General features: G+C 36.5%; 1 pseudogene; it reads right to left on the bottom strand.

Moving 5' to 3' along the window:
* Positions 1 to 1,247: 1,247 nt before the first annotated feature.
* Positions 1,248 to 11,323, bottom strand: LOC143668204 (nck-associated protein 1 pseudogene; annotated as a pseudogene).
* Positions 11,324 to 11,692: the final 369 nt, after the last annotated feature.

The following is an 11,692-nucleotide window of genomic DNA, read 5'->3' as shown; positions in this document are numbered from 1 at the left end:
GTGGGTGTGATGTGTTATCCCAGTGTAGTTTTAATTTGTATTTTCCTAATAACTAATAACATTGAACATCTTATTATGTGCCTATCAGCTATTTGTATACTGTCCTTGGAGAAATGTCTATTCAAATCCCTTTGCCCATTTTTAAATTGGATTATCATCTTTTTGTTGTTGAGTTATAAAAATTCTTTATATAGTCAGGATATAAGAATCAACCTGTTTTGACCTTCATCTCTTGTCATTACATATTTTTCCTTAGTGTCATTTGTAATGATTACATGCTGTTCCATTATATGGATGAATAAATCAAGGATCCCAGCTGGAAACAGGTGGCACACTCAATCCAGGTATTTTGAGGAGAATTTGATAGATTGTTTACAAATATGTGTACATCTTTGAATTTATGAGAAAAGTAATGTAATAGAACAAGACATCCCTAAGTGCTTGTGCCAATGGTCAGAAGGATAAAATGACACCAATTACAGTCATCCTGTTTGTGTTGGTTTGAAATTATTGTGTACCCCAGAAAAGCCTTTTTTTTTTTTCAGCCATGTTCTCTGAATCCTAATCCGATCTTGGGGGAGCCGACTCAATTGTGGGGGTGACCTTTTGATTAGACAGAGATGTGACCATGCCCATGCAAAGGTGGGTCTTACTTAGTTCATCGGAGTCCTTAAAAGAGAAGACACAGACAGCAGAGAGTTCAGGTGCTTGGAGAGTCTACACAGATGTTTGGAATGCTAAGCTAAGAGATGAAATACAAATTTTGTCCCAGAGAAGCTAAGGGAGGGCCAGCAGAAGCTTAGAGAAGAGACCACTGGAACCAGGAGCTGAAAGTATTGAAACTCAGGAGCAAAAGGCCAACCCACATCACTATGTGCTTTCCTTATGTGGCAGAGAAACCCTGGAAGTGATCGACCTTTCTAAAGTGAGGGTATACTCTTGTGCATGCCTTAATTTGGGTATTTTCATGGCCTTAGAAATGTAAACTTGCAGCTTAATAAATTTCCATGGTAAAAGCCAATCCACTTCTGGTATATTGCATTCCAGCAGCATTACCAAACCAAAACACTCTTCAGGACACTGCCAACTGGGGAATTCATTGAAGACCATCAGTGTTGCCCTTTCTCAATCTGCCCTATGGAGTTTGGATTCATTCATCTGCACAATTTTTATAAAATCTCATATTTATAGATATCTCCTGTTGGTTTTGTTTCCCTAGAGAACCCTAATATGCTATCAGTCTGGTTTTATTTCGACTTCTTATTTAATACTTGACTGATGGTTTTGGCACACTGCTTGGGCAACACCTGGTCAGTAAGAGTAAACTATTATGTACAGATACCAGTGATAAGGTTTCAAGTTTCATCCAGAAACATATTACATCAGGAAAGGCTGATCTCCAATATGATGTTGCTTTGCTGGACACAGTTTATTTGTACAACTCATAAAGTGAGGACAAAGCAATAGGAATGCAATCCAGTATTTTGATTTAGCAGGTAGTTTCAAACACTAATGAGATATATCCTCAAAAGCTGACTATAAAAACAAAATATGGAGCAATCTAATGTTTCTACTAATATTTCCACTAAAGAATCTACCACTTTTTGTATGAAAAATATTTTATTCATCATCTTTCCAAGTTCTCTGTGATCTCTAAGTGAAGCCTCAGTGACACTAGTATATGCCCGTAACATAACCAATCTAATCTCATTCCTTTAAAATCAAATACTTTCCCATTTTCAACTTGTTTTACACTTAGGGAAGTCACAGTGTTAACAAAAGAGGACATGACAATCAATTCATCTTTAGGGCAAATGGAAAATTCTGCACAAGTTCATTGAGGACAACATCAAGTCGGAAAGGTACTGCACATAATACCCTTGCACTACAGGCCCATATTTTCTTACACGGGCTCTAACTCTTCCATGTAAAATATTAATTCATCGATATGCTTCTCTATAAAATCATCTGCACTTTTCTTTACCATGTTGTGTGCATGACAATGTAATCAGATAATTTCATCAGAGGCAAAGGACAATGCAATAAAAACAGAACTGTACTGAGATCTAGCAAACCAGGTTGATAAGAGAGAATAGTATTCAATAATTTCAGTGCAAACCTTAAACACCTGCACCTTTCTCTATGCATTGAATCGACATGTGACACGTGCCTTCTTGCATTCTCTTATGTCATTGATATGCTTATTATAACCTTGAATATTTACAAATAAGTCTTCTGAAGCTTTATGAATGAGGAAAAATTTAACCCAAAAGAGATGGAAGCAAGAACCACTTTGAAAACCTAGCTTCCTAAGGTTCAGTGCTGTTGCATCAATATTTAAGAACCCATGGCAAAAAATGAAACTAAAGATACTCCATTTTCCATTGGATCCAGAGAGAGATATTCACAGGACATGATGTCAGACTGTGTAGTATTAAGCACTGTACTGACTGCACAGATGAGACTCAACAATGGGGCATTTCTCCACTGGTCAACTGAAAGATTCCTTCGACGACATACCATATGAAGAGAACTTAGAGCATCTGAAAGAAACTTCTTAAGGGGTACAAATTCTACCACTATCTTCTTTAAAGGGTTTTCATAATCCACAATCATTTGCCTAAGGCATGGATGGGTATTCTTGGTCATTTGCTGCATGGGTCATTTCATGAGCATACTTGTATAATCCAATAATGTCCTTCTTCAACTTGAGACAGCAGAATCATTAATGTATAAGCTATGATAAAATCTAAGTAGTTCTTTGTTAAATCAAAGTTTACAGCAATATCAAAGACTTGGTAAACATCAGTGATATTCAGCAACTCACAAACATGGTCCTTAATTTCCATAACACCTACAAATGTGAAATAATATAATGCCAGACTTTTTTAAATCTCTGATTTTTCTTTTCTGTAGCTGTGCAAGCTGTTCATTGTTGTAGGCTTCAACAAAGAGAATTTTCTTACTATGAATTTCACAGAAGAGTCTAGTTTTTTGTGTCAGTGAGATAGGATAGTTTTAACTTTGGGTCACTGCATGCCTTCTTGATGTTGGAGTGGTGGGTGAGCATATCGATGCACCAGTTGTTGAGGATGGCGAGCTTCTCTGCCAGCTTCTGCTGAATGAACTGCAGCACAGTGTGACATGGTAGTGCTACCACTGATATCAGCTGCCTTGCACCTAGTCACCAGCCCACAGCTGCCAACTGATTTTTGACAAGGGTGCCAAGTCTACTCAATAAGGAAAAAATAGTTCCTTCAACAAATGGTGAGAAAACTGGATATCATATGAAATAGAAGGAAGGTGGACTCTACCTCATACAATATACAAAAAATAATTCAAAATGGATCAAAGACCTAAATATAAGATCCAAAACTATAAAATTGTTAGAAGAAAACATAGAGAAGCATCTTCAGAACCTTGTGTTGCCAATGGTTTCTTAGACTTTATACCAGTTATAAGCAACATAAGGAAAAATAGATAAGTAGGATTTCATCAAAATTAAAAATTTTGTGCATTAAAAGACTTCATCATAAAAGTAAAATGAGAGCCTACAGAATGGGAGACCATATTTAGAAACCACACCCGATTATGGTTTAACCTCCAAAGTATATAAAGAAATCCTATAAATGAACAAAAAAGACAAAAACCCAAACAATCCAATTAAAAAATGGGCAAAAGACTTCAATTGACATTTCTCCAAAGAAGATCTACAAATGACCAATGAGCACATGAAAAGATGTGCAACGTCATTAGCCATCAGAGAAATGCAAATCAAAACAAACACAAGATAACATTTCACACCCATTAGAATGGCCACTATTAAAGAAATGGAAACTAGCAAGTGTTGGAGAGGATATGGAAAAATAGGAACCCTTGTACATTATTGGTGGGAATGTAAGATGGTGCAAACAATATAAAAAATAGTTTGACAGTTCCTCAAAAAGTTAAATATAGAATTACCATGTGTCCTGGCCATCCCACCACCAGGTATATACCCAAAAGAATTGAAAGCTGGGACTTGAACAGATATTGACACTCTGATGTTCATAGCACCAATATTCACAATTGCCAAAAGGTGGAATCAACCCAAGTGTCCATGAACTGATTAATGGATACACAAAGTGGTATATAAACATATAATGGAATATTATTCAGTCATAAAAAGGGATGAAATTCTGAGGCATGTTAAAATATGGATGAACCTTGAAGATATTATATTGAATGAGATAAGCCAGACACAAAAGCCCAAGTATTGCATGATTTCACTGATATGAAACAATTGGGATAAGCAAATTCATAGAGTGAGAAACTAAAATACCGGTTATCAGCATGGGGGTAGGGAATGTAGAATTAATGCTTAATTGGTAGAGTCTGGGGTGATGGAAAAATTTTGTTACTGGATAGTGGTGGTGGTAACACAAGATTGTGAATGTAAGTAACACCACTGTGTTATATATTTGAATGTGGTTAAAAGAAGGAAATTTTAGATTATATATAGGTTGCTAGAATAGATTTTTTTAAAAAAACATAGGACTGTACAACACAAACAGTCCTAATGTAAACTATGATCTATAGTTAATAGTGTAATTATAATAATATTCTTTCATCAATTGTAACAAAGGTACTACACTAATTGCAGAGTGTTAATGATAGGGGAAACTGTGTGTGTGTGAGGAAATATATGAGAACCCTATATTTTCTGCATGGTTTCTCTGCAAGCCTACAATTTCCCCTAAAAAGAAAAAAAAGTGGTAGGATCTCCTGGTGCCCTGGATTGGGCCTCTGCCAATCCTCACTGTCAGTGCAGAGTTGGCCAATATTCCCAGTGCAGATCCTGGTCCTGTTCTGGAGGGAGCAAAGCAACCCTTATGTGCATACTGGGAGCATGTATGTCTCACCCAATCTGTCTGGTGGTAGCTTGTGGCACTCACCATCCCAGAACTTGCCTTACATGTATTAGGCAGCTCATGGAATTTTCTTACAGAATGGTGTGGAGAGGAGTCAGGTGGTGTTACCTAGAGCAAGGGATTCCTCGCCGTAGGATAAAAAAATGCAGTTCTGGGGATAATACATAAACTTTCCTAGAGAAGAAAAGCCATTTGGAACCATGTAAATGGGGAAATTCCTAAGGCCATATGCATTTGCCCAAGACAAGACACATGCACAGAAAGGACCAGGGAAGTGCCATACTTTGTCCTTGAGCTAGTCACTACTAAACTGTCTGTATGGATAAACCCTGAAGGAGCTCACTCCCATAGGTCAATCTGTAAAGATCGGGAAAGATATTTTATTTTTATTTTTCTTCTTCTCCTTCTCCTTCTTTTTCTCCTTGTTTTTATTAGCTCCTGGCAATCAATTAAAGCTCGTCATAATTCTAGTTAGATACAGGCTTAATGAACAGATGATCCAGAGTCTAAATTCCAGTGATAACATAATAAAATATCAAAATGTGCAGGTTTCAACAAAAAATCACAAAACATAGGAAGTGATGGCCTGGACAAAGGGTAAGATTAAGGCAGAAGAGACCACCAATGAGGAGGAATAGACCTGGGGCATACCAGACAAAGTGTTTTTTTTTAATGTTCTTAAATATACTCAAAGAAATAAAAACAAACCAGAAAAATGATAGATGAACATGAAGTGAATATCAATAGAGAGAAGAAAATTATGAAAAGGAGCCGGAGCTGAAGAATAGCAACAGAAATTAAACACTCCTTAGAGGGGTTTAACAGCAGATTGGAGCTGGCAGAAGAAAGAATCAAAGAACTTGAAGATAAGACGATTGAAATCATTCTGAGGAGCAGAAAGGAGAAAGAATGAAGGGAAATGAACAGAGCCTGAGGAACCTCTAGGATGCCATCAAACATACCCGTATATGCATTGTGAGAGTCCCAGAAGGAGAAAAAACGGAGAAAGGGGCGGAGAGAATATTCAAGGAAATAATGACTGACAACTCTCCAAATTAAATGAAAGATACATATACATATCTAAGATGCTCAACAAACTCAAAACAGAAAAAAAACAACAACAAATAGACCCAGGCCTCATCATATTATATTTTGACTACCAAATGTCAAAGATAAAGAATTCTGAAAGCTGTAAGAAAGAAACAATGAGCCATGTATAAAAATGCCTCAATAAGATTAAGTGCTCATTTCTCATGGAAAACCATGGAGGCAAGGAATCAGTGGGATGACATATTTAAAATGCTGAAAGAAAAAAAGATTCTATATTCAGCAGAACTGCCTTTCAGTTATGAGGGAAAGGGAGAGATTAGGACATTCCCAGATAAACAAAAGCTGATAAATTGGTCACCACTAGATCAGCCCTGCAAGAAATGCTGTAAGGAGTTCTGCAGGTTGAAAGGAAAGGACAAAAGAGAATAGATCAAAGCAGCATGAAAAAAAAAAGTCTCTGGTGAAAGTAGTAATGTGGGTAAATACAAGTGCCAGTACTTTGGTATTTTGGGTTTATAACCCCAATTTTTACTTCCTACAGGATCTAAAAGGCAAATGTATGAAATATAATGATGAATCAGAGGTTTTGCATTTGTAATGTATAAACATGTAATTTGTGACAAGAACTACGTAAAGGTGGGGGGGCAGAGGGCTATAGGATCATAGTTTTTGTATATTATTGAATTTAAGTTGGTATCAAGACAAACCAGATTGTTACAGATTTAGGAAAACCACGTTATAACTACAAAGAAAACATCAGAGAATATTCAAACTCATAAGACAGAAATTAGTATACAGGGACAAGGGACATGGTAAATGGAGAGTTAATGCATACTGAGTTCCCAGTTTGAGGAGATAAGAAAGTTTTAGTTATGGAAGGTGGTGAAGGTACCACAATATTGTGTATGTGATTAATCCCATTGAATAGTATTCTTGGTAGTGGTTGAGGTGGGAAAGCTTATGTTGTGTATATGTTCCTACAATTGTTATAAAAAGAAAGATCAATCAAAGAAACAATGACAAACACAATATCTGATCCTGGATGAGATGTAGAAAGGGAAGAGAAAAGGCACAAAGGGACATTATTGGGATATATGAAAAATTGGAATATAGACTGTATATATCAGCTTTGTATCAATGCTAAATTTCTTGAATTCAATAACTGCACTTAAGGGAGTTATGTAAGTGAATATCCTTGTTCTTAGAAAATGCACATGACTAGTATTAACTGTTCAAAGAGCATGATGTATATAACATACTCCAGTATTCACAAAATGGATTGAGAGCTAGGCAGGGAGTTGATAGATGTATATAAATAAATAAATAGATGGATAGAAAGATAGAATGATAGGGCAAATGTGTCAACATGTTAAAATTGGTGAATTTGGGTATCACAGACAGGAGGGGGACAGAGGCATGATGGAGTTCTCTGGGTGGAGTCTATTATTTTTGTAATTATCCTGCAAGTTTGATAGTATTTTGAATGAAAAAAACAAAAATAAATAAGTAGGGCAGGCCATGGTGACTCAGCAGGCAGAGTTCTTGCCTGCCATGCCAGAGACCCGGGTTCAATTCCTGGTGCCTGCCCATACAAAAACAAAAAAAAACAAAATAAATAAATAAACATGAAAAAACCTTTGAATATCCACAAATTTAAAAAGGATAGAACTCACATGAAGGAGCTAAAGTAGCCACAGAAATGCCAGTACTGTGTAGTGTTTAACAGTTATTGCAGATAGGTTTAATTATTTGAATTCAATTCTTTAGATCAATTTGAAGAGTGGAGGGAAAAATTTGTTAATACAGCTGACCCTGAGGAAGCATTCTGACTGAGAATTTTAAGAGATGTTAGTTTAACCTAGGCCATCTGAAAGACCCTTGCTAAAAGGTTATTTTTGATTACAGAAAATTTAATTTCTATAGCTTCAGAGAATCATTTAAACTAAGCTAAATTACAAAAAAAACCCGAATTGGCCTTTTTTTTTTTTAAGTGCACCTGTTTGTTCCAGTCTTATCTATCAGATAAGTTTCAGAGCAATTGAGAATTTTTTTTTGTTTTAAATTTAGTGGCCCCAAAATACCAGAAATGGAAAGGCTTTTTTAAAAGGGAATATTTTAAGTTGCAAGTTTACAGGTCTAACGCCGTAAAAATGTCCAAATTAAGGCAAGGCTGTAAAAATGTCCAACTAAGGCACTCAGGGAAAGATACCTTGGCTCAAGAAGGCTAATGATGGTCAGGGTTTCTCTCTCAGTTGGAAAGGCACATGGCAACATCTGCTAGCTTTCTCTCCATGCTTCTTCAATGGCTTTCCCAGGAGTGTTTTCCTTATGCATCTCCAAAAGTCTCTGACTGTTTGGGCTTTATTGGTTCTGGTGGCTCTCAAGCTTTTTCCAAAATGATTCCCTCTTAAAAGGCTCTTGTAAGCAACCCCACCTGGAATGGGTGGGGACACATCTCCATGGAAATCATCTAATCAAAAGTTACCACCCACAATTGGGTAGGTCACATCCCATGGAAACAATCAAAAGATCCCACCCAGCCATATTGAATGAGGATTAAAAGACATGACTTTTCTGGGGTACACAGCAGATTCAAACCAGCACATGCATCAAATAAACATCTCTTCCTTTGATCTCACACAGAAGTTGGAGTTTTGAAATATTGTCATTATCACTCTTTACGCTTTAGGCTGATTTACCTTACTCCTACCCCAATCAGCTTCATTTGTATCTCAAATTGAGGTCTGATCACTTTTTCAGTGTTTTTAACAGTTACTGTATGGGATGATGGCGACTTTCATAGCTGCAGAACTCTAGCTCTGAGTCTCAGCTTTCAAACAAATTCCTGAAGTTCCAGGGAACGACCAGGTTACACACAAAGAGCTCAGTATCTCAGAATTTAGGAATAACAGTTACAACTCTGGAATAGATGTGACTGCTGTAATAGCTTACAATCTAGGAACCTTGATGATAGGCTTTCACCTGGTAACCTATACTCTTTCTTTGGAGAACATCCGCACTCATCATCCTTCGTGTGTGTACTTTCGCTATGCATTAAAGTTTTGAGCTGTACACACACTGGCTAGTGCTTGCATTCTTTGGCTGTACACACTGGCTAGTCTGAGGATTCTTTCCTGTGGCTGAGCCAAGAACCTTCACGGCATCTGCCCCTAGTGGTGGTCTTGATCTCCCCAAGAATTACATTTAACATACTCTTTGCAACTTGCCTTTTTTCACTCATATTTTAATTATTTATACTGCTTTCTTTTTAGTGCTTATGTATTATTTTGCTATGTGGCTGTCAAATGAATTCAGTCAATGAATTTTCTGTAAGTGAGCATTTGATTGTTTATAGTTTTTCTGTATTCTAAACAATGCTGCAATTAAATTATTATATCTGAACTAGTAAACGCCTTCTGCCATAGACTTTGGATAATTTCCTAGAAGCAGCATTTTGTGTCAAAGGGTGTTAGTATTTCTCATCAGAAAATATTTTTAAGTGTTGCGATAAAATAATATGTAATTAAGGTGGCACTAACAGTTTCTTTCCCAAGGCACAAATACAGTTTTCCCCTTTGCTCTGATTAAAGACAATTAAAAATAAATTAGACTGTTTGTGGTGTTGTTCTCCCTTTTCCTTAATATATATGATATCAATACAATAATTTGCACTTTAAAATTTCTGATGGTTTATACTAGGGAAACTTATGTAGGCATATTTTTTTCTTTGTAAGATCTTTACAAATAAAATTCACCTTTATTTCTTATTTAACTTGTTTGAAATTTTCCCATGCTACTGAATTGAAAAAAGAAGAAAGAGATATGCTCTGTGTTACCATATTTATTCTATGCTTAGTGGATTCACTAAGCATTTCCCCTGGTTGCAGGAGTCAAATGACATGAGAATTGATGGAAACCTTAGAGATTATTTGGTCCATTCTTCTCATTTTACTGATGTAGAAACTGAAGCTCAGAGTGAATTAATTAAACCATCCAAGTTTGTAAACCTAATTTGAGGCAAAGTCAGAACTAGAACCCTGGGGTCCTGACTCCCAGTCTTATATACTTTCCACTAGATCAAAAAGAAAAGAGAATAAAAATGTGATTCAGAAAGAAGCAGTCTTGTGCATAAGACCATTAGCTTTTTGGAAATGCTATGATACACCAAGAAGGCTGGATCAGAACATAGATCTACCAAAGGAGTTAAGACCTCGGGTACAATCCTTGTACAGACTGAGTAGAAATGGAATTGAGCTTTGTGTCAAAAACCTAAACTTTTTTCAATAGTATCTCTAGATATTTTAATTTTTCATTCATAGATGACATTTGACTTCTGACATAGTTGGCTCCTGGTGGTCATGATGTTACTCAACCAAATCCGTATCCCCTAGAGATGCAATGTCATAAATTGGATTTCCAATCCTAAAAGCCCATTTCATGATACAAGTATGTCAAAATTGAGGAGCAAAGTGAGGAAAAAACTAACACAAATATTGGCACTACTAAATATAATATATAATTCATAATTATGGCTACTGTTTTGCAATACTTACCATGTGAGGCATGCTGTTAAGAAGTTCCCATATCAGTGGTTCCCAAATCCAGCTGGTGATTGGAATCAACCTAAGATTTATATTTTATATTAAATTTAAATTAAATTTATTTATTTTGAAATAAAGTATACCTTTACATGATACAAATTTCACCATGTGAGTATGTGGTGATATGATCCCCTTCTATTTCTGCCCCTCAGATCCCCAGTACTTCTTGAGCGGCTTTTAAAAAATTGCTTTCTAGACCTCAGGACATAACTGATGAATCAGAATTCTCAGAGATGTGGCCTAGGCATTGGCATTTTTGAAAAAGGTAATTCTGATAGTCAGGTTCATAAATGGCTGCTTTATAGGAGACTGTAAGTTCCATGTACTTATGATACTTATTCAAATTTAAGGGAAGAAGAAATTAAAGTTATCTCATAGGACAATGTGTTACCATTTAATCATCGTAACAATTGTGAAAAGTAGACACTGTGGAATAAGATGAATGGAGGAGTCCAATTTTTGCCTCAGCGGCTTTCTTTCTCAGCAGCCCATAGAGAAAAGGATTTTCCCAATAGGTCTGCATACTCAGTGAAGAACTAAGAGAATTTCTCTCTCACTTTCTACTCCTGGTCCACTATTCCCCCAGGGGAAGATTTGTCACTTACTCATCTGATTGGCATGTGGGGACTCAGGTTTCAAAATGCTGCAGTATGGTTTGATTCTCCTGCCTTCAAGGTCTTCTCTTGCCCAGTCCACACAGTAAGCATACAAGGCAGAGATCCAGCCAAAGCTCTGTTCTTTTTTTCTAGTCTTTCTGCACATGCTGGGAGTGTGAATCAGACCCACCCTTTGTGGGTGCCAATTATTTACAAATCATAAAGTGAGGAAGTAGAGAGCCGATTCTGGTTTCTGATCTCAGCTACCTCCCACCTTTAACCTTTAGTAGATGCCTAAAATAAAGCTAACATGTTGAGTATAGTTTTGACTTCATGTATTTATTCTTTTTTTCTTTGCATTTTTTATTTTGGAATAATTCCAAACTTACAAGACAGCTGCAAAAATAATACAAATCCTATAAAGAGAACTCTAACGTATGCTATCCCCTACCCCCCCCATACATAGATCTACCAGTTCTAACATTTTGCCTCATCTGCCATGTCTGTCTGTCTGTCTATTTGTCTGTCTGTCTAT

Source organism: Tamandua tetradactyla, chromosome 24, assembly GCF_023851605.1.
Source record: "Tamandua tetradactyla isolate mTamTet1 chromosome 24, mTamTet1.pri, whole genome shotgun sequence".
Lineage (NCBI taxonomy): Eukaryota > Metazoa > Chordata > Mammalia > Pilosa > Myrmecophagidae > Tamandua > Tamandua tetradactyla.
Note: the sequence above shows the minus strand (reverse complement) of the source record. Positions and strands in the feature narration are given on the sequence as shown.